This window comes from Chenopodium album, chromosome 7, assembly GCF_948465745.1.
Source record: "Chenopodium album chromosome 7, dcCheAlbu1.1, whole genome shotgun sequence".
In the NCBI taxonomy this organism is placed as follows: domain Eukaryota; kingdom Viridiplantae; phylum Streptophyta; class Magnoliopsida; order Caryophyllales; family Amaranthaceae; genus Chenopodium; species Chenopodium album.
The window spans coordinates 63189690-63212340 of NC_137840.1; the positions used below are offsets into that span (position 1 = coordinate 63189690).

Genomic DNA, 22651 nt, shown 5'->3' on the forward strand with positions numbered 1-22651 from the left:
TCGTCCCACTCCGGGAGCCGACCAAGCGAAGTGGACGGCGTGGCGTCGTCCTCCACGGGCTCATGCTCCCGTCTAGTGTTTCGGGACCGTGAACCTGAGCCTCGTTGTCTCGCCATGCTACATTGTGCAGAATCATCATAAATTAAGATTCTACACTATCTAAGGTTCGCCTAGCCGCATGATACTATGTTCGCAAGATACAGAGTACGGAGTGCTAAAACAGAGCACAAATTCAAATTGAGCATGACAGTATTTTTTAAAGCAATCAAGCAATTTCTTGCAACACTATAGTGATTATTGTGACAAATTGAACAAGAATTGCTAGCAAAAGCGTCAAGAACAAACCATGTTGTTCTTCACGACCTTAAGAGGTCCAACAATGGCAGATTGCTCATTTCTTCACCAAATTGAGTCAAACAAGTCTCAAATTACTCCCAAGGCAATATATAAGCATAAACAAGCAATTTCATGGCATAAAACTTGATAAATAAAGAAAATTGAGCATCATAGAATTTGAATTTTCATAAAATTCGTGAATAAACATGCCAAGAATTCATAAAAACCGGTGTGAGTTTGAGGCAAACTTACATAGATCGGGAAAATAGATGAAAAGAGCTTTGATTTGCAACAAATTTGAGCGAATTTGGTTGAAAAACGAGCAAGCAATGAGCAATTGAAGTTTCGGACTTCTTTCGAGTAGTTTCGCGACGAACAGAGCAGCAAATGAAGAGGAAATGGGAATTTAAAGAAAATCCCGTGTTGGAGCCAGTCCCTAGGCATTGGCGTCGCAAAATGGGCTTGGCGCTTGGCGCCAACATCAGCGCTTGGCGCTAACACCAAATGGCTGGCGCTGATGGCTTTTCAGCGACGCCAAAGCACCCAGCCACTTGTTGGGGTTGTGCTAGCCTTCTGCAATATATTTTTGGGTTCCTTGGTACGCTAGTTAGCCCCTCCAAGCAATTTGATATGATTAAGTAATCGTCTTGATTACGTAAAGTGATCGACCTGATAAAAGATTGTCTCACTTAGGTTAAAGAGCCTAAGCATTGGCTCATTAGCAAAAGGCACCGACATATAGGTTCAAGAGCAAAGGGCACTGACATACAGGTTCAAAGCAAAAGAGCGCCGACGTACAGGCATAGCAAAGGCAAAGCTTAGGCGAACTTTTAAAGATCGACAGGCGTGGATCTTTGGTAATTTCCTTTGGAAAATTATCGCATCAAATGAGGATGACTTCAAGAGAAGATATCTTCGACATCATTCCCTAGCTTGCGGAAAGTTGTTACAAACAACTGAAGGTAATTTCGGGCGAAGTTGTCTTCGATCATATTCCCTTAGGCATGGAAGATGATCATAATGCGGATGAGAATTATTTCAAGAGAAATAATTTTCGATAGTATTCCTTTAGACGTGGGATATTATCAATGCGGATGAGAATTATTTCAAGAGAAATAATTTTCGATAGTATTCCCTTGGACGTGGAATATTATCAACGCGGATGGGGATTGTTTCGAGAGAAATAATCTTCGATGATGTTCCCTTGGACGTGGAATGTTATCATAGCGGGGAGGATAGTTTCAGGCGAAGCGATCTTCTAATTTGGAAGCAGTTACGGGCGTAGCGGTTTTCAAGCGGGATGGCATTCTCTAGCTTGCAGGAGGTCATAAAAACAACAGTAAAGTGGCAGCAAATCGGTTACTTTCAGAGACGCGTGCTCGACGGTGCAAGATACGCGTTTCTTAACTCTTTTATCTGTTTAACTAATGCTAGTTTTGCAGGTATCGGCGTTATAAGATTGATTTAGGATCGCAGAACGTTCTGAGTCATTCTCCATCCCTATCGTTACTTTGACTTTTGTTTTCGAAAATTGCGTTTCTCCAAACTCAGTCAAAGTGGGGGCTTCTGTAGACACCCATTTGTGTCTCCCCAAAACCAAACCCGATGATGAGTACCTTTCACGTCGAATCATAATCGAATGAAACGAAGTGTGGAAAGGTCTAGTGTAGCGGAAAGTTTTATTTCTTTTCTCTTCTCCCTGATTTTGAAAACTTTATTTTAAGAAAACAGCCAATCCAGTTTGGTTGGTCCATGATATGGGTCCAATAGTGGTGTAGTTGGATGGGTTTGCAAAGAGCTTTCTAACGATATATTATAAGCCCAATTCCGATGAATATTGAGGAAGTTATGGCCAATTTACTAAACTGTCTGGTTTGAGCTTTATGTACGGCCCAATGATCTAGGGGAGGGCCTAATATGATTTATCATTCTTAATGCAATTAGGAATGGTTTTAGTCTTCTAGAATCTTCTAGAAGGTTCTTTTCATTCCTTATTCAATTAGCATTGATAAGTTGACTTTGTTGACTTTTCAGAGTTTTAATCAAGATCAAATAGCATTTTCTAAGAAATTATATTATTTTATCTTCTAGTACGGGAAATTTATCAGATTTCCGAAAACGCGTTGAAATCCAGTTTGGCGTCCAACCCCAGGCCTTGGCGCCTAGAACCAGGCTTGGCACCAGGCGCTAGCCATTGGCGCCTGGCGCTAGCCACTGGTGCCTGGCGCCAGCTAGCCAGAGTTGGCGCCAATCCTGTTTTGCGATCGTCAGACTCTGTTTTGTTAAATTATCTTTTTTGGCTGATTTTCTCTATAAATATCGTATCGAAAACTCCGTTTTCATTCACCAATTCATCATCTCACCAATTCTCACCAATTCTCTTCATTCGCAATTCATTCATCTACAATCATTCATCATCTACATCTCTCGTTCATCAATTCTCAACAAACATTAATTCTTTAGCATTCTTTTCTTTCTTCAATTCTTTCTTGCTTTTTCATACAAAATTCCAGGTTTTAATTTCTGAGGGTTTGGTCCCAAATCTCTATTTCAATTATTTAATTTAATTGTTTGATTTATTATTTTCCTTGAAGTTACTAACGTATGTATTTTGAAATTAGAAAGAGGTACGAGGCATCCAAGTAAGTACTTTAATGGTTTAATTGATATTATGATATAGAAATCATGCTTAGATTGTTATTTTGATTCCTAGTATCATGTTAGGATGTTTTCCTTAATTTGATGTTTAGGGTGACAACAATAAATTCCTAGTATCATGTCTAGGGTAACTTTAATATTAAGTATGATTAAAAGTATGATGCCTTTTCTTCTTTTCTAATATTAATTCATGTTAGTATCATGTTAGGGTTAAAGATTTGATTTTTATTGTTTAGTGACATGCTAGGGTTTGTTATTAATCTTGTTAGTATCATGCCTAGGATCTTGCTATGCTTTAACATGATTATGATTATTATTAATTATGATTGATATTATTATTATTAATGATGTTGATTATTTATTATGTTGCTTGATATGTATTATATTTTATATTGTTATTGCTTGATCACCTTTTATTGCATGTTTAAAGGGAATTGGTATTTGCAATCACGCTTAATAAGATAATTAATATCTTGTTTTGGGTTAATGTGATTATAGTTCAAGTGATCGCCAATAATAGTATATTTGTGCATTAATATTCAACCAACATAGATTAAACAGGTTTAGGGTTAATCCTATTGATTGCATATTAGTCAGAAAGCGCACATGAATACGAGCGGAATAAAGTAGAGGCCTATTATTAGGGCAGGTTCAATCTCTTTTAGGTTGGATTTGTACCTTCATCCTCGAACCCTTATTTGGTTCATGACCTTATGGAGTTGACGATCTCTTGGATCGTTAAGGGGTGTAACCTTCACCTAGTGAACGGTTTACAAGTTCTTTAAAAACTTGTTGGCGACTCTTTTGCTCTATCTTCTTCCCTTTTGGACGCCACCGTACTTTAGTGTATGATCACGGTGGGTTCAAGCTAGTGGGATTTTAAAGGCTTGAAATTATTCCCCACAACATCCCATTAGAAAAATCAAAACATGTTCCAAAATTTTACTCATTTGTTCTAAATTATTTATCAAATGATCCAAATATTTTATCAAATTTCACTCATCAACATTCTCATTTATTACTTTCCGTTGCTTTCCTACCAACATGTTCTAATTTTATACACACATGTTCTAATTTTATACACACATGTTCTAAAACTTTCAACCATGTTCTACGATTTTGGAACATGTTGTACATAAAAACATCCAAGTTAATAAAAATTAAAAAAAATAAAATAAAACTACTACATTATTTGCTTGTTCATCCATAATTGTCAACCTAATATAATGAACCTGCAAAAATAAATTCAATCCAAGCAATTAAGTTTAATAAATTCCACATCAAAGAAAAAAGCACTCCAAATAATCAAACATAAAGCAAACAAATGCTTGATGAAAATGGAACATAATCAAACATAAAGCAAACAAATGCTTGATGAAAATGGAACATAATCAAACATAAAGCAAACATAATCGAAATCGAACAAAATCGCAGCAAACAAAATCATAAGAATTAAAATTGCAGCAAACATAATCAAACAAAATCATATAGTAATCGCAGCAAACATAATCAAACAAAATCGCAGCAAAAAATTGAAGCAAAAAATCGAAAAAATCGCATAAGAACACTAAAATTTTCCAGAACACTAAAATCGAAAATTAGAACATCAAATTTGTAAACTTTAACGAAAATACTAAATTAAGATCACTCATTACTAAAATTATAAAAAAAAATCCAACATTTAAACCATGAAATTCGAAAATTACTGACAAAAATTAAGGAAAAAACTAACAGAACTTTGTTGATTATTTACCCGTATAATCTATGAAGCTTGTTGATTCTTGCTATTGCTGAAATCTGACAAAAATCGAACGGAATTGTGTTCGAAATCCTTGAATCTCATTGAAATTGAAGCTCGTAGTTTCTTCACTCTGTTTTTCTGATTAACAAGTATATTGATGAAAAGTTTGGTTTTATAAGGGCCGTTGAGATCGTTTGATCCTAAGGCTTAGATTTGTTCTCATATATTAGGAATGTTCTCACATAAGAACCTATTCTCATCGGATCCTAACCCTATATATATATTTATGTGTTATATATATATATATATATATATATATATATATATATATATATATATATATATATATATAACACATAACATCTAGCATGTAAGTGACTATGGTAAGATAATACTCTTCAAATTAAAAGAAATAAAATAGTATACTAAGATATTTTGTAGAATATTATCTTACGTCTTAAGATACACTAGATTTTTTTATATAAATTTCTTAATTTATTTCCCAATTTTATGTATAGAAGATTTCTTATGTCTAAGGCTATTATATATATAATCAAATGCAAATTACCATAAGTAAATTTCCTATGTATAATATTAGAATAGTATACTTTGAATATCCTCAAATTTCTTAAAGAAGATAATTCCTCAAATATTAACAAGTCTATCAAATGCATTATATACATTGTAAGCTACATATGGTAAGCTATAATGTAGGCCTATTTTCCTACAATTAATGGAAGACAAATATACACTAAGCATAAATAACTATAACTAATTGGAAAATTTGTCAAAAATAACACCACCTTTGGCCGGTCTTCCAGTAATAGCACCACCTTTTGATTATTCCAGAATAACACCACCTTTCACATGTATTTGCCAAAAATGAAACAAAACCGGTTGGTAACCTGTTTTACAGGTTACCTATGACACGTGTCACAATGTCATTGGTCAATTTTTTTATATAATTTTTTTTTAAAAAAAAAACCTAATTAATTAAATAACAAAGTTAAAATAACAAAAAAAAAAAAAAACAAAACCACCACCTAGCCCCCGCTGCCCAGCCCCCACCCCCTACCCACCCTCGCCGCCGCCCTTCCCCCTCCCCATCCTCGCCGCCGATCGTCCTCCCCAGCCTTCCCCCTCCCTCCACCCATTCCCCGTCCTTAAACAACCCACCACCGCTTTCCCGTCGTCGTTTCTAGCCCCCTTCCCTTCCCAATTTTCGATGCCCCTACCCATCCCTTCTCCATTTTTGATACCCCCTCCCTTTTCCTTCCCAATTTCCGGCCCCTACCACCTATCTCCTTCCCCGAAACCATAAACAGTCGAAAATGTTGGTTTTGTAAAAGGGAAGGGCTCGAAATTGGGGACGATGAAGGGAGGGGGGGATTGAATCTGCTACGGGGAGGAGAGGTGGGGGGCTGAAATCGGGAACGGGGAAGGGAGGAGCCCGAAATCGGAAACGGGGAAGGTGGATGGTCTTGGTGGGGGTGGTGGATGTCGGTGGGCAGAGGGGCTGGGAATGTGGGAAGGGGTTTAATTTTTTTTTTTTAATTTTTTTTGTTTTTTTTAAAGTTTTTTCAAAATTAAAAATAAAAATAAATAAGTTAACCAATCAAACACGTGTCCTAGGGTTACCTGTAAAATAGGTTACCGGTTTTTTGTTTCATTTTTGGCAAATACATGTGAAAGTTGGTGTTATTCTGGAATAATCAAAAGGTGGTGCTATTACTGGAAGACCGACCAAAGGTGGTGTTATTTTTGACAAATTTTCCTAACTAATTTACAATAAAATATAGTTATCAATATATTCTGTTACATATTTGGATCGAATAACGGCAAAAATAAAATATAGTTAACATATTAAAATCAAATCATATATATATATTCAAATAATAAAATCGGATGCAATATTATTTGTATTATCAACTATATAAATAATAGTCATAATATTAGTCATATAAGTCATAACAATTTTTATTTCAAGGTCATATTATCGAGGTTAATATATTGTTAATGGCGTTCACTATGATATCTGACCTTACCCCTCTTACAGAATCATGGAGAATAAAAGTTTGTATTGTGAGGCTATGGTACCAACCTGATTATTCTAATCCAAAAAAAATTAACTCACTTGAGTTAATTTTAGTTGATGAGAAGGTATACTATTATAGGTTCATAAAGTTTTCGTCTTTTAGATGTGTTTACTTTTTGTAATATGTTTACTCATAAATTATAGTGAAAAATTGATTTTGATATGATAATGTTTAAACGCAGGGATCTAAAATACAAGCAACTATCAAAGAATCACTCATTCGACGATTTAAAGGTCTTGTGAAAGAGGGCACTTCCCGTATTATCTCTAGCTTCAGAATGATTACTAATGCTGACAAACATTTGGCTACTAGCCATGCCTATAAAGTGAACTTCTATTATAGGACTATTGTTAGAGATTGTGAAGATGCACAACTTCCTCAAAACGGATTTGATTTGTGTCCTTCGACAAAATCCTTAAACAACAGGTCAATGAGGTGATTTTAGTAGGTACGATACATTATATCAATTTATTAACCATCTTTTATAAATTTCGTATTTTATAAAATTATCAACTAATATTTTTTATAAATAATTATAGATGTTATTAGAGAGCTTACCGGCACGGGTGATCTTATCAATATTTCAAAAACTGATACCCCATAACAAATTGACAATTGAGCTGGAAGACCTGTAGTAAGAAATTCATCAATTCAAATTAGCCTCTATATTTGACATTATTGATTTTTTTTATTATACATATAAGGCAATAACTTATACTTCCTCCGTTCTTTTTTTATTGCACCATAAGGGATTTCACGCTTGCCAATGCATTACTTTAGCTATCAATATCTTCAATTATACTTTTGTGAAAATTATAAAAATTTGATATTTGAAAAGTAGAGTTCGATACGAATCTAACTAGATCGCACATGACTATATTCTTCCTAATGTATAAATCACAAATGATGGTCAAAGAAGATTAAGTGAATAGTGTAAAAGTCCTAATGGTGCAATAAAATAAAAACGGTGGAAGTATTATGGAACTTTAAATATTAAAACTCTTTTTTATGTGTTGACTTCAATTACAATTATCTTGTATTTTGTAGCAAAAACAAGTTGACTAATGCATTGTATGGAAAATATGTTGAACAACTTTCGGAGTCTACTACTAAAGATGACATCCAAGGACCCATAGTTGTGGTACTACAATTTTCTAAGATTAAGAGTTTTAGAGGTGATATTTTATTATATATATATATTTATATATTTAAATTATGATAAGTAATTTTTTGTCTAAATTTAATAATTGTATTAATCAAATTACCATGATCATAACTTTTCTAGATGAAGTTTCTATATCAAATTCATTATGGGCAACAAAATTATTCATCAATAATGAGGATATACCCGAGGTGCAAGATTACAAACGAAGGTATTAGACATTGTTTATCATATTGTACATTATAATTATTTTCCAATTTAATTGAAACTAATACATTTTTTTTATATTTTTTTAGCGTTCAAGGTGAAAAAAATTCACAATCGCGTGTAATAAGTCACTTGTCAAGTCAAAATTCACATCCAATATCAGATGAGTTCTTTAATTTGAATGAACGAAAGCAACTAGACGAGATTTATGAGACTAATGAGGTAAACCATATAAGTTTTATAATTCAAAATTTTCTGATGGAAATTATATTGACATTAATTATAATAAATTATTAACTTTTTTTAATATTTTTTTTACATAGGAATGCTTTTGTGTGACTTATGCTACTATTTATTGCTATCAAATATGATAGCAAGTGGTATTATAACTCATGCAAGAATTGTAACAAAAAGGTTGACTATGAAGGTGGTGGAAAATATTGGTGCAAAAAATGTGACTCACACGTCAATTCTGCACCACCAAGGTAATTGGTGTTATATTGATATTAAACTTTTATTAGGATTTATTATAAAAAAAACACAACTTATGTCATGTTCCAATAACATTTTCTATAGGTATAAACTTACAATTATAGTAGAGGATGATAGTGGAACTGCCAGTTTTGTTATGTTTGATCGGGAAGTTTATCAAATTTTGCAAATATCTGCAGTAGATTTGAAAGAGAAGTTATCAAAGGTGTATAATTTTAATCACATATAATGTTGACTTTGTACATACTCATTATGATAGTTTTGACCAATGATAGTAATTATCAACTATTCTAAATTGTTTGCTTCGATTGATTCTTTAATAATTGTGACAAATATATATATTTAATATATTTGTAAGATGGCAAAGAAGATTCATCATTTTCGGAAGAACTTGACATGCTTATCGATAGGAAATTTTGTTTCGATTTCATATCTCTAAATACAGTCTTAGTCATAGTTGAGGTAAGTATATTGTTCTAAGAATAAGTGATGATGAACAATTGATCAAATCATTCTTGGATGTCAATGGTGGTTTGCAGGTAATCAATAATTCATGTTATTAAATTCAGTAAATATTTATCCTTAATAAAGCTTTAAGCTATTATTTAATTTATCATGTTTCAGGAAAAGGATGTGGAGATTGAGTCTATTGATGAATCAAGTAAATCTTCGGTCGAGAAAGATAAGGTCATATATTAAAAATCTACCACAATTCTATACTTTAATATATATATTTTTTTTTTATAATATGTATTGATATATATACTCCTTATTTGTGTTTTGTAGGAATTGGCCACCATTGTATGTGATAATGAAAACCCTAATGTATCCTTTATCACTCCAACAAAAAGACCTCTTGATGATGCTACAAATGTAGGGATTGACGATGAAACAAGTTCGGCACAACGCTCTACTAACAAAAAGAAGGTTGTGGTTAAGATTGAAAAAGAAGACAATACCAACAATGGATGATTTACAGCTACTTTTAATGTTTTATATAATAAAAAAATTTAGGACCTCTTAATAATGTTAGAATTTTGAATACAAAATAAATTGTCTACATTATGAGTTTTTCAATGACTATATGGAGTGTTTCTTTGAACGGTTTTATCTTAATAATATGATAATCTTATTAATTTTATATTTTCTATTTGTATTAATCATATGATATTTTGAATGTGATAATCAATGAATATAGTTTATATTAGATTCCTTAACCATGTGAGACACTAATGATAATAAGCCATATTTTTTTATGCATAATGGACATTTAATTATATATATATATATATATATATATATATATATATATATATATATATATATATATATATATATATATATATATATATATATATATATATGTATGTATATATATGTATATATATGTATATATACATATATATATATATACATATATATATGTATATATATGTATATATACATATATATATAATGACCAGGTTATAATGAGAACCTAGTCTATAATAGGAACTAGGAACTAATACGGACCGTTAGATCTGAGCAAAATTAACGATTAAGATGTAGTTGTGCGTGTTGTATTGGAAATTCATAATCTCGTTCTTCCCTTCTCACAAAATCACAATACTTTCTCTCTCCTCAAGAACATAATTTCTCTCCAGTTCCAGCTTCCAAGTTTCCCAATTGTGACTCAAATTTTCAGTCAAATACAGGTAGGATTTCAATTCAACGTTTTAAATTCCTTCTCTTTGGATTTTTTATTTTGTCAATTTAAGGCTCAATTTTTTTATAAAGAAATTTAAGGCTCGATTCTGATTAGTTTTGCTCGAAATTTTGGCGAATTCACTTCCATTCAATTTCTAAATTTTGTTATTTGTATTTAAAAATTTGTGTTTACATTTCATCAAAATTTAAGCAAAATCAAGCGAATGCACACTAAATGTTCGACAAAATGCCCCAATGAATCCTATTATATTATCAATTTCAAATGTAGATAGAAACTAAGTAAAAGTAAATCAATTGTATTTTTAAGTATATAGAAAGAATAAATGATATCTCAATTACTTCCTCCTTTCTATGTCATGGTTCTTTGGTTGTTACTTTATTATTAGGAACTTATTTGTGTTTGATTTTTATGCTCCTAATTTCTACTTTGTTGTTAGTGAATCTTTTTGTTGTATATGGGTGCTTAGAGTGTGTTATAATTGCTTTTGGAGCTGGTTCCCCTCGCGATCTTATTTGAGACATTGATTGTAACACCCTAGAAAATCCTTTCTTTTGAAATACCTGTTTTGCCATGTATAAAACTTTAAATAGGAATATCTAAGACATTACCGCCACCGTGATAACGGCTAAGGCAATTATCAAAGACACACAGCGGAAGACTAATTTCAAAACCTTTCAAAACAAGTCAACTTGAAAAGTCAATCAACGAAAGAAAAGTCAAACAAAGTAAAATAAAATCAACCTACAACTTGGAACCATTATAGGCCCTTATTAAAACCAAACCAAACTCAAAACCCTTTTCGTTAGTCACGCATAGTAATATTATCATAAATAGTTAAAGCGATAAACACATCATATACTTATGGAAACTAGCATAATACGCTCTTCACTCATGCCCATTCACGAATATGCTTCAACAACTGAAAAGCTTATCTCTACCTATTTCCACTACTCTCCATTAAAAATGGGTCATTATAGGGCCAAGATAAAGACAAGGCCAACAAACACACAAAACACTCAATCAGCAAAGCTAAGAACATAAGCGCAATTAACCTACTAGCATACAATTCTCTATCAACACACTACTTACCTTGTTGCACCCGTTTTTCAAGCATACCACATTCAATAAAAATTCTCACCAGACACTAAATAATTTATTTAGCGTTGATTACGCATCAAATGGGTTTCTCACTAACCCCCCCCAATAAATTGAGGTTACTGACACGGGATCTAACCGTGCCAGCATTAAAAACAACACATAGGTGGCGGAATTCCTGCGCATAATAATAATAAAAGGAATGTACAGCGTCCTGTACTGCATTAGAAGTTATGGTTAAATATAAAACCCCATAGATCCCCTCCATATATTCATACTCGAGGTATATACGTTCCAAGAGTTTTGGTGCGTAATCTCTTTCACTTTACGTTATTTACAGATTATTAAACTCAGTGATGACCCTCAAACCATAATAATTCAATCAACAATAATTATTCCAACAATCAAACACACCAATTTAATTCTTGAATAATTAGTGACCACATAATATTTAATGTTGAATCCTTTTTTAATTCTACCTCGGTGCCATTGACACCTTAAACGCATAAAGCGCTACAAATTCTATCCCTCAGTGTTAAAAACACCTTAAGTGCCCTAGGGCACCAACATACAATTTATTCGTCGTGTACATAGACACATATATAGCTCTTTCCTCATGCTTATAGAATCAATAAAAATTATATGAACCATAATAAAATTCCTTTTCAATATTCCTAACCAAATTAAACATTTAGTTTAATTAAACATGCTCTCTAACATGCCATAAATAAATATGTGGATCATAAATAATATTCCAAGCTATTATTTTCCATTCAATAATCCATCACAGATAAATCATGCTTCATAATCCAATCACCAATAACATCCGAAACATAATTTCCAAACCAAACCTAGCATGATACTACTTGTAATCAATCAAACACATTTGGCATGCTATTACATCAACATAATTATGCTAAGTACACGAACGTACCTTGAATACGATCTTAATATCGCCACAATTAATAGAAATCACTCACTTCAAACTCTCCTATAATTTAAAATCATAAAAGAATATTAAAATCCACACTACACAAATTTCCAGCAATATATACTATTATAAAACCCCTCATAATTTATTTAAAAGAAGCTGAAATTATATTTAAAACATCTTAATTCAATCCTAATTAATGGATAATTAAAATTCCTTAAAAAAAACTTGATTTTTAATGCTTTACCAAAAATTCCAGCACTATATTTTAATTAAATCTTGCTGTAATTTAGTCTTAAAACACTTTAATCAAAGGTTTACACCATTATATATCATAATCCTTCAATAATTTATAAATCAAGAACCTAGGGTTTGAAAAATTGGGGCTTTTTAATTAAAAACATAATCTGAAAATTAATTAACATAATACTTATAATCAAAAATCAAATCACAAAACCCATAATTAATATTTAGATCTAGGATTAAATTGATTTTTAAAACAAACATTAAATTTTTTTTTATTCGAAAAAGAGGGAGGAAGGGCAGCGACATCCACCACGCCGGCTGCCAGCGCCGGTGGCCGGCGGCTGACGCTGCTGGCGGTGGCAGCCACCTGCTCCCGGTGGCTGGCAATGGTGGTGGTGGTGGGCAGCCAAAAAAAAAGAAGCGGAAGGGGAAGAAGGAGAAAGAAAAAAAAAGAAAGAAAATAAGGAAAAAGGAGAGAGAAGTTTACCTTGGGTTTTCTCCACTCTGGGCAAAGTTTGATTTGCCTCATATGTGGGATATTTATACCCCTTCTCTAAAACCCTTCTCCCTAACAGGTGGCTGCCGCCGGCAGCAGCGTCAGTCGTCGGCAGCAGGCGGCCACCGGCGCTGGCAACCGGCGTGGTGGTTGCCGCTGCCCTTCCTCCCTCTTTTGCGAATAAAAAAAATTTATTCTTTGTTTTAAAAATCAATTTAATCCTAGATCTAAATATTAATTATGGGTTTTGTGATTTGATTTTTGATGTTTGATTATAAGTATTATGTTAATTAATTTTCAGATTATGTTTTTAATTAAAAAGCCCCAATTTTTGAAACCCTAGGTTCTTTATTTATAAATTATTGAAGGATTATGATATATAATGGTGTAAACCTTTGATTCAAGTGTTTTAAGACTAAATTATAGCAAGATTTAATTAAAATATAATGCTGGAATTTTTGGTAAAGCATTAAAAATCAAGTTTCTTTAAGGAATTTTAATTACTTATTTATTGGGATTGAATTATGATATTTTAAATATAATTTCAGCGTATTTTAAATAAATTATGAGGGGTTTTATAATAGTATATATTGCTGGAAATTTGTGTAGAGTTGATTTTAATATTCTTTTATGATTTTAAATTGTAGGAGACTATGAAGTGAGTGATTTCTATTAATTGTGGCGATATTAAGATCGTATTCGAGGTACGTTTGCGTACTTAGCATAATTATGTTGATGTAATAGCATGCTAAATGTGTTTGATTGATTACAAGTAGTATCATGCTAGGTTTAGTTTGGAAATTATGATTCGGATGTTATTGGTGATTGGATTATGAAGCATGATTTATCTGTGATGGATTATTGAATGGAAAATAATAGCTTGGAATATTATTTATGAGCCACATATTTATTTATGGCATGTTAGAGAGCATGTTTAATTAAACTAAATGTTTAATTTGGTTTGGAATATTGAAAAGGAATTTTATTATGGTTCATATAATTTTTATTGATGCTATAAGCATAAGGAAAGAGATATATATGTTTCTATGTACACGAGGAATAAATTTTATGTTGGTGCTTTAGTGCACTTAAGGTGTTTTTAACAACGAGGGATTGGATTTGTGGCGCTTTATGCGTTTAAGGTGTCATTGGCACCGAGGTAGAATTAAAAAGGATTCAACATTAAATATTATGTGGTCACTAATTATTCAAGAATTAAATTGGTGTGTTTGATTGTTTGAATAATTATTGTTGATTGAATGATTATGGTTTGAGGGTCATCACTGTGTTTAATAATCTGTAAATAACGTAAAGTGAAAGAGATTACGCACCAAAACTCTTGGAACGTATATACCTTGAATATGAACATATGGGGGGAGTTATGGGGTTTTATATTTAACCATAACTTCTAATGGAGTACAGAACGCTGTACATTCCTTTTTATTATTATTATTATTATTATTATTATTATTATTATTATTATTATTATTATTAATATATTATTATAATTATTATTATTATTATTATTATTATTATTATTATTATTATTATTATTATTATTATTATTATTATTATTATTATTATTATTATTATTATTATTATTATTATTATTATTATTATTATTATTATTATGCGCAGGAATTCCGCCACCTATGTGTGGATTTTGATGCTGGCACGGTTAGCTCCCATGTAAGTAACATCAATTTATTGGGGGATGTTAGTGGGAAACCCGTTCGATGAGTAATCAACGTTAAATAAATTATTTAGTGTCTAGTGAGAATTTTTATTGAATGTGGTATGCTTGAAAAACAGGTGCAACAAGGTAAGTAGTGTGTTGATAGAGAATTGTATGCTAGTGTATTAATTGCGCTTATATACTCAGCTTTGCTGATTGAGTGTTTTGTGTGTTTGTTGGCCTTGTCTTTATCTTGGCCCTATAATGACCCATTTTTAATAGAGAGTAGTGGAAATAGGTAGAGATAAGCTTTTTAGGTGTTGAAGCATATTCATGAATGGGCATGAGTGAAGAGCGTATTATGCTAGTTTCCATAAGTATATGATGTGTTTATCGCTTTAACTATTTATGATAATATTACTATGTGTGACTAACGAAAAGGGTTTTGAGTTTGGTTTGGTTTAGTTTTAATAAGGGCCTATAATGGTTCCAAGTTGTAGGTTGATCTTATTTTATTTCGTTTGACTTTGGTTTGACTTTACTTTCGTTGATTGACTTTTCAAGTTGACTTATTTTGAAAGGTTTTGAAATTAGTCTTCCGTTGTGTGTCTTTGATAATTTCCTTAGCCGTTATCACGGTGGTGGTAATGTCTTAAATATTCCTATTTAAAGTTTTATACAGGGAAAAACAGTTATTTTAAAATAAAGGAATTTCTAGGGTGTTACAGTTTTGGTTTGTGCAAAGAGGCGAGTTTGCTGTACTTAGTTTAGGAGATAATATTGTTAGAAATCAAAATTAAAGCAAACTATGTCAAAGGTAAATAATAATTAATCTAAAGTAAATTTAAAAAATGCTAAACAATTTCTCAAAATATAATTTCAGTAAATAATTTCACTTTTAGAGTAGTTAATATTTACTCAAATGAAAATTAGAAAAACTCAAAAGTATATAAAAATAATAATTACATTACAATGGTTCGAGGTGTTAGAAGAACCTACGTGGGATTCGAAACCACATCTGTTGTGCACTTGCACAATGCTCTACTTATTAAGCTAGTAGGCTATTATAGAGTAAGAATAATTAGTTGACACAACCGATCGTTTTTATTTTCTATACATTGAAAAATCACAAAAGTAAATAAAAATACTCAAAAGTAAATAAGAAAATCTTAATTACTATCCTATTATATATGCAAAAAGGACCATGTTCACAATGAGAAGGGACATGTTGAAAAAGAAGATAAAATCAAAGCAGCAGTTGCAACAACAGCCTTGGCAGGGCAAAAGTAGCAGCTGAAGTAGCAAGCCATAGCAGGACAGCAGCTGTAGCAGCAGGCCATGTCGGGGCAGCAGCTGCAGCAGTTGTAGCAGCAACCTTGGCAGCATTGGTAGAGCAGCAGCTGCAGGCTTGGCAGGGCCTCCAGAGCAACAGTTGCAGCCTACCAATTGACCTAATAGGTTAGTGACAAAAAAGAGTCTTGCAAATCAAGGCAGCATAAAGAATTGAGTGTGTAAATAAAACATCCGTATGTATTAAATAAAAATTATTCAAAAGTAAACCAAACAATCTAAAAGGTAAACACAATAATCAATAAAGTGTATGTACACTCGCTGGGGGTTTTAGATTGTTCTTACTTGTTTAGATAGCTAAGTTGTTTAGTTCATTTACGCATATGCAATTCCTTGTATTTGCAGACTGCTATTCTTGTAATATAGCTTAATCTGCAATTCCCTATATCTGCTCTTTATACAGTCTTCTCAAATAAGACTATATAACTCAATAGCAATATAGTTTTCTGCTACTCTTGTAATATAGTATGTAATACATATTGTACAAGAGTAGTAGTATGTAGTATAGCTCAGTCTACTTGTTATAGAAGTGTGAAGCGGGATGACATCCATCTCCGCACCTATGTGAATAATAAACACCAGAAGTAAGAGGAAAGGGAGCCTTATCAACACTAGTAAGAGCTCAAATTTTAGAAAATTATTTTGTTATAGACTTATAGTCTATTCAATGAAACAAGGAATAAATGAACAAATTCTCAAGCATCAATGTAACACCCCCAAATATCCCTCTACGGAAATACCAGTATAATACGTATAATTATACCATAGAGATAGACTTGGGCGTATTACCGCCGCGTGATTACGCAAGGCTACTCAAAATACTTAACTCAATAACTTACAGCGGAAACTCAATTTTCTTTTATTAATACTTATGAAAATAGTAACATTGTTATGAGTACTCTAAATAAAGACAAGACCTACATTCCTAAACTAGGTGAAGCAAATCTCGGGACTCCCATATGCTCATTCATGACTCCACCTGAAAATAGTCAACACTGCTTACCATTACGGTAAACAGGGCGAACCAAAACAAATAGGAAATACAGATTAGCAAAATATGCTAAGTACGATAAGTGCAAGATAATGTAAACTCAATTTATTTGCAAACATGCTTTTAAAATCGATTCCAATAAATAATCCACTAATTCCAAAACTCATGATTCAAAACCAATTCCAATGATTCAACATTCAAAATAATTGATAAACCAATTCCTTTTTGAACCAATTTCTGTAAATCCAATTCCTCACCCAAGTGTGCACACCCCCCAATCTAGTCTCCTTATATTACAAGGCTATTCTTGAGGAAAGACCCGGTCATACAATGTCCAAGGCCTTATCAATAAACCAAATCCGCATAGTGGGATTACCAACATGCTTGTAAAGCATTAATAATAATAATAATAATAATAATAATAATTCAATGGTTCAATAAATCCTTTTAAGATCCAACAAATCCAACATAATTCAAACTCCTTTCTGATAAGTCCACATACTTTAAAAATCAAAACATTTTAAATAAATACTTGAGAATAAAATCTCATATTAATAGCTTTCCAAAATCAATAACTCTTCCTTGAAAAACCTTTTATTTAATTCAACAAACCTTTTAAAAATCAAATCATTTATTTAAACACGGTAAGTAATTCAAACCATTTAAAACATGATTTAAAAACCAAAATACTTTTATCAGTACCTCCAAACATGATTTATTTCAAAATCATAATTCAAATCAATTTAATTCAATCACCAATCAAATCATATAAAACATGTTATTCAAACCAATCACTTTTAAAGGTATCTAGCCACCTAACGTGCCTTGATCCTTGCTTAGCTATACACACCAAAAGAACCTCAAGAATCTTGGTCGAACACACCCTACAAATAAATATAACCTTAATCAATATAAGGTTAACAAATAATTAAAAACCCCCAACTATATGTACATGAACCTTTTAATTAATTTCTCATAAACATCATAAAAATATGATTTTATATATATAATTAAAACTAATCATAATAATTTTTATAAATCCCCCATAATAAAAATAATAATAATTGAATAAGAGAAGAGAAGAGAGAAGAAAAGATAAGAAACCAAGGAAAAGAGAAGAATTGGATTTGCATAGGAAATAATAGGCAGAACTTGCAGAGGCTATAACTCCTTTGATATAGCTCGGAATTGGATGATTCTTGAGCCTAACCTCAAGGACTTTTCTAGAGGAACAACTTTTTGGGCAACATTCATACCCCAAAAACTGAGCAGAAGTGCCCGAAAATTGGCTTCAAAGATAAACGGGATGATTTGTGTAAAATTGAGAAGAAGAAAAGAAGAGAATTGGTGTGAAGAATGTGAGAGGTATGAAGGGGTATTTATATGCTAGGGTGTAGAAAGGATAGATTTTAAGGTGTGATATGATTACTCGAAAATGTGATAAGTTTTTGGGGTTGTTAAGGTACTTGAATCAAATTAAGTCTAAATTAATAGTTGGGTTAAAAGATAAGAAAATTTAAATGGATATACATATGGTTGGGAGAAGAAAGATAGGAACAAAATGAGATAATGAAGAAGAAAATTAGAGGATAATTTAAATATAATAATTAACAAACTAAATTGATAACAATCAATAATAATAAAATAATTGAATAAATAAATATTTTAGATAATATCAAAATTAGTTAAATACATAATGTATATTAAATATTTCTCTTGAAATAGTTAGTAAAATATGGACCGACCTTAAAAAGATAATTAAACCTATATTATTAATTTAGAAATCCAAAAATAATTAATTATTCAAATGATTAAATACTTATATTTGGCGCTAAAATTCAAATATTATTTTGGCCCCAAATAATGAAATTACTAATAATACCCTTTTTATAAAATAATTCTTAATTAATTAATTATAAAATACGTATGAAAATACGAGGTATTTCAACAAAATCACAATAAGAATAAAAAATAAAATAAATAATTGCCACATTGTATGCCATCATCTACCCATAAGTGCAATATAAGACCTATACTAGCTACCATAAAAACGCTTAGAAATGTTTAGTACATCGATATCAAAATCTCATTAAGTTCTAAAATACAACAAAAAGACATAGAAATGCTTGCAAATAGCTTAATCCAACTTTCAGAACGATTTATACATACAATACCATACCACAAAATAAATAAAAAAATTATAAAAAGTAAAGACTAAATAAAAGGTAAATAATAAGAATTTAAAAGCAAAAAACAAAGAAAATTGAAACATAATCAAAAGACACACATAATACAATTTTCATGAAAATTCAAAGACAAGCATCAAAACATAATCCAGATTAAAAAAATCCAATAATACAAAGCTAAGCGTCTCAACTAAAAAATTAATGAAATCAAGTAAAAAACGAAAACCCTAACCAAACCAAAACAGTAGAAATTAAATTGAGTAAACAACAATAAGCTACAATATCATAAAACTATTCAAAATTAAAAAAATAATTAAAAAACGATTCAGAATTAAAAAATTCAACCAGAAATCCAATTAAGAAAATCCACAATTTGAACAATATTAAATTTAGTAAACTCAATTGAAATCTCGAGAAATTCAATAATCAAAGTTGTACAAAATTACGAATTTACCTTATTTGTATATTGTTGGAGAAAAATTCTCCACAAAGAGGGGTAAAACTCCAATTAAAGAAAATGCCATAATCAAGCAGAAATAGTATAAAAAGCTTTAAATTTTCGACCATTTAATCTGATTAAAAAATGCAAACACACAAATTACTCAAACAAAAAATAGCTAAAACCATAGATTCAAACTCGAATTAATCAAAACCAAATTGAGCAAACTTTAACTGAATCGAGAAAATTAAACAAACTAATAAATCGAAATTTCCATACCTTAACAGGAAAATGCGAGAAATTGATGAACAAAACGGAAGAAATCGTAGAGCGTATCAAATAAAATCTCTTCACAGAGAGTTTAGAGGAAGAGAGAGAAAATCTAAAGAAAATAGAGAGAGAAAAAAAAAAGAAACGGAGGAAATCATAGGTAGTCATTCAAAGCGAATTATTACGATAATACCCTTAATGAAGCGGGTCTAATGTGACCGTCTGATGAGTCGTGATCAACGGTGCAGATAGGTTCTTATTAGTTCCTATTATTCAACATAGTTCTCACATTATCTCATCAGTTATATTATATTATATATATATATATATATATATATATATATATATATATATATATATATATATATATATATATTCTTTTAATTTGGTAAAAAAATTTATAAAGATAAGTTTTAAACGTAGATTTTTTTCCTATGTATATTACTCTTTCCGGTTTATAATAACCACAGCACTTCGACTATTGCACTATAGATATGCTTACTTTGACCATATTTTTTGTGAGGTCCTAAAATGGACAAGTAATATGCGGCTTCAAGTAGGACGATCAAATTCAAGTAATATAGATATAAGAGAATTTTTAGAGTGGATATTAAAAATTGGAGATGGCACGGTAGGAGAGCCAAATGATGGTGAAGGTACTATAGAAATTCCTGATGACAATCTGATAAAGGAAGCAACAAATTCGATCGAAGCAATTGTCGATAGTACTAATCCATCTATTCTTTTGAATTTATGGGATCTAAAATACTTTCAAGAGAGAGCAATTCTAGCACCAACTCACGAAAATGTTGAAGCTATAAATGATTATATGTTATCTTTAATGCCAGGTGAAGATAAAGTTTAAATTATTACTTGCTTATAAATGATTACTTCTTAATTTAATATATAAGATTTTTATTGACTATTACTTGCTATCTTTAATGCTAGGTGAAGAAATAGAGTACTTGATTTCTGACAGCATATGTCAAGAAGATACAACCATGGGAATTGAAGACCTTTATCCACCCGAGTTCCTAAACACCATTAGATGCTCCGGTTTGCCAAATCACCGGCTAAGATTGAAGGTTGGTGTTCCTGTCATGCTTCTCAGAAATATTGATCAATTTTCTTGCTTGTGTAATGGTACCCGATTGGTGATAACTCAGCTAGTAAAGTATGTTGTTGAAGCTAAAATAATTTCAAGTAGTAACATTGGGCATAAAGTGTTCATTCCTAGAATGGTCCTAAGCCCATCAGATACTACCACTTTGCCAATTAAGCTTCAACGTAGACAATTTCCATTGGCAGTTTGTTTTTCTATGACGATAAATAAAAGCCAAGGTCAATCACTCTTACATGTTGGTTTATATCTTCCAAGACCGGTTTTTAGTCATGGTCAACTTTATGTTGCAATCTCCGGAGTTACAAACAAGAAAGGTTTGAAGGTTCTAATATGCGATAAGGACGGGAATATTGCTAACACTACAAACAATGTAGTATACAAAGAAGTATTTTAAAATTTGCCATGAGAAGGTATTACTCAACACTACTTCATAAATAAATTAATATTCATCATTTGCTAACGTTGTTTAAAATCTACATTGTTAAACTCTCTAACTTTTTTTGTAATCAATTTTTACATTGCAGTGCTACAATTCATGGACTTTTATTAATCCCCAACAAATGGACGAAGTAGGTAGAAATTGAAAGGCATTAAGTACTTTAAATAGATTTTTGTGGTTAGATTCAAATAATTTAACTTTTATTCAAACATTGTATGTGTTGGTCTGGAGCTTAAATTGATTTGTTTGTGTTATTTTTTTCTTCGTATAAGACAATTATTTATTGCATGATTACTTTTATAATCAGGGAGCAAGAAGTTTTACCAAAAACACTTCTACAACGACATATCATTCACACTATACAGTTGATGATAGTTTTGTTTCATATTTTTATTACTTATAATTTGGATTAATATTGCATATTATTAGTTAATCTTATTTAATATTATAAGCCATGCATCGCACGGGCATTGTACTAGTTGTTCCTAATTGTAGGGAATATTTTAAGCATTACCCCAAACTTGAACCCCACTGTGATTATACACTTAAGCATGGTGGCGTCCAAAGGGAAAGAAGCTAGAGCAAAAGAGTTACCAACAAGTTTTAGGAACTTGTAAATCGTTCACAGGGTAAAGGTTACACCCCTTAAAGATCTAGGAGATCGTTAACTCCAATAGGTCTAGAACCAAGACTGGAAGTTCGAGGATGAAGGTACAAATCCAATCAAAAGAGAAAGAACCTGCCCTAATAATAGGCACCTACTTTATTCTTCTCGTATTCATGTGCGCTTTCTGACTAACATACAATCAATAGGTTTACCCTAAACTTGTTTATCTATGTTGGTTGAATATTAATGCACAAACAAAACTTTTATTGGCGATCACTTGAATTATAATCATATTAAACTAAGCAAGATTATTAATTATCTTATTAAGCGTGATTACAAGTACAAATTCCCTTTAAACATGCATAAAAGGCGTGATCAAGCAATAACAATAAATATATTATCA

At 31.3% G+C, this 22651-nt stretch overlaps 1 pseudogene; it reads left to right on the forward strand.

Moving 5' to 3' along the window:
- The first annotated feature begins 6751 nt into the window (after positions 1-6751).
- LOC145640455 (uncharacterized) lies at positions 6752-21608 on the forward strand (annotated as a pseudogene).
- Positions 21609-22651: the final 1043 nt, after the last annotated feature.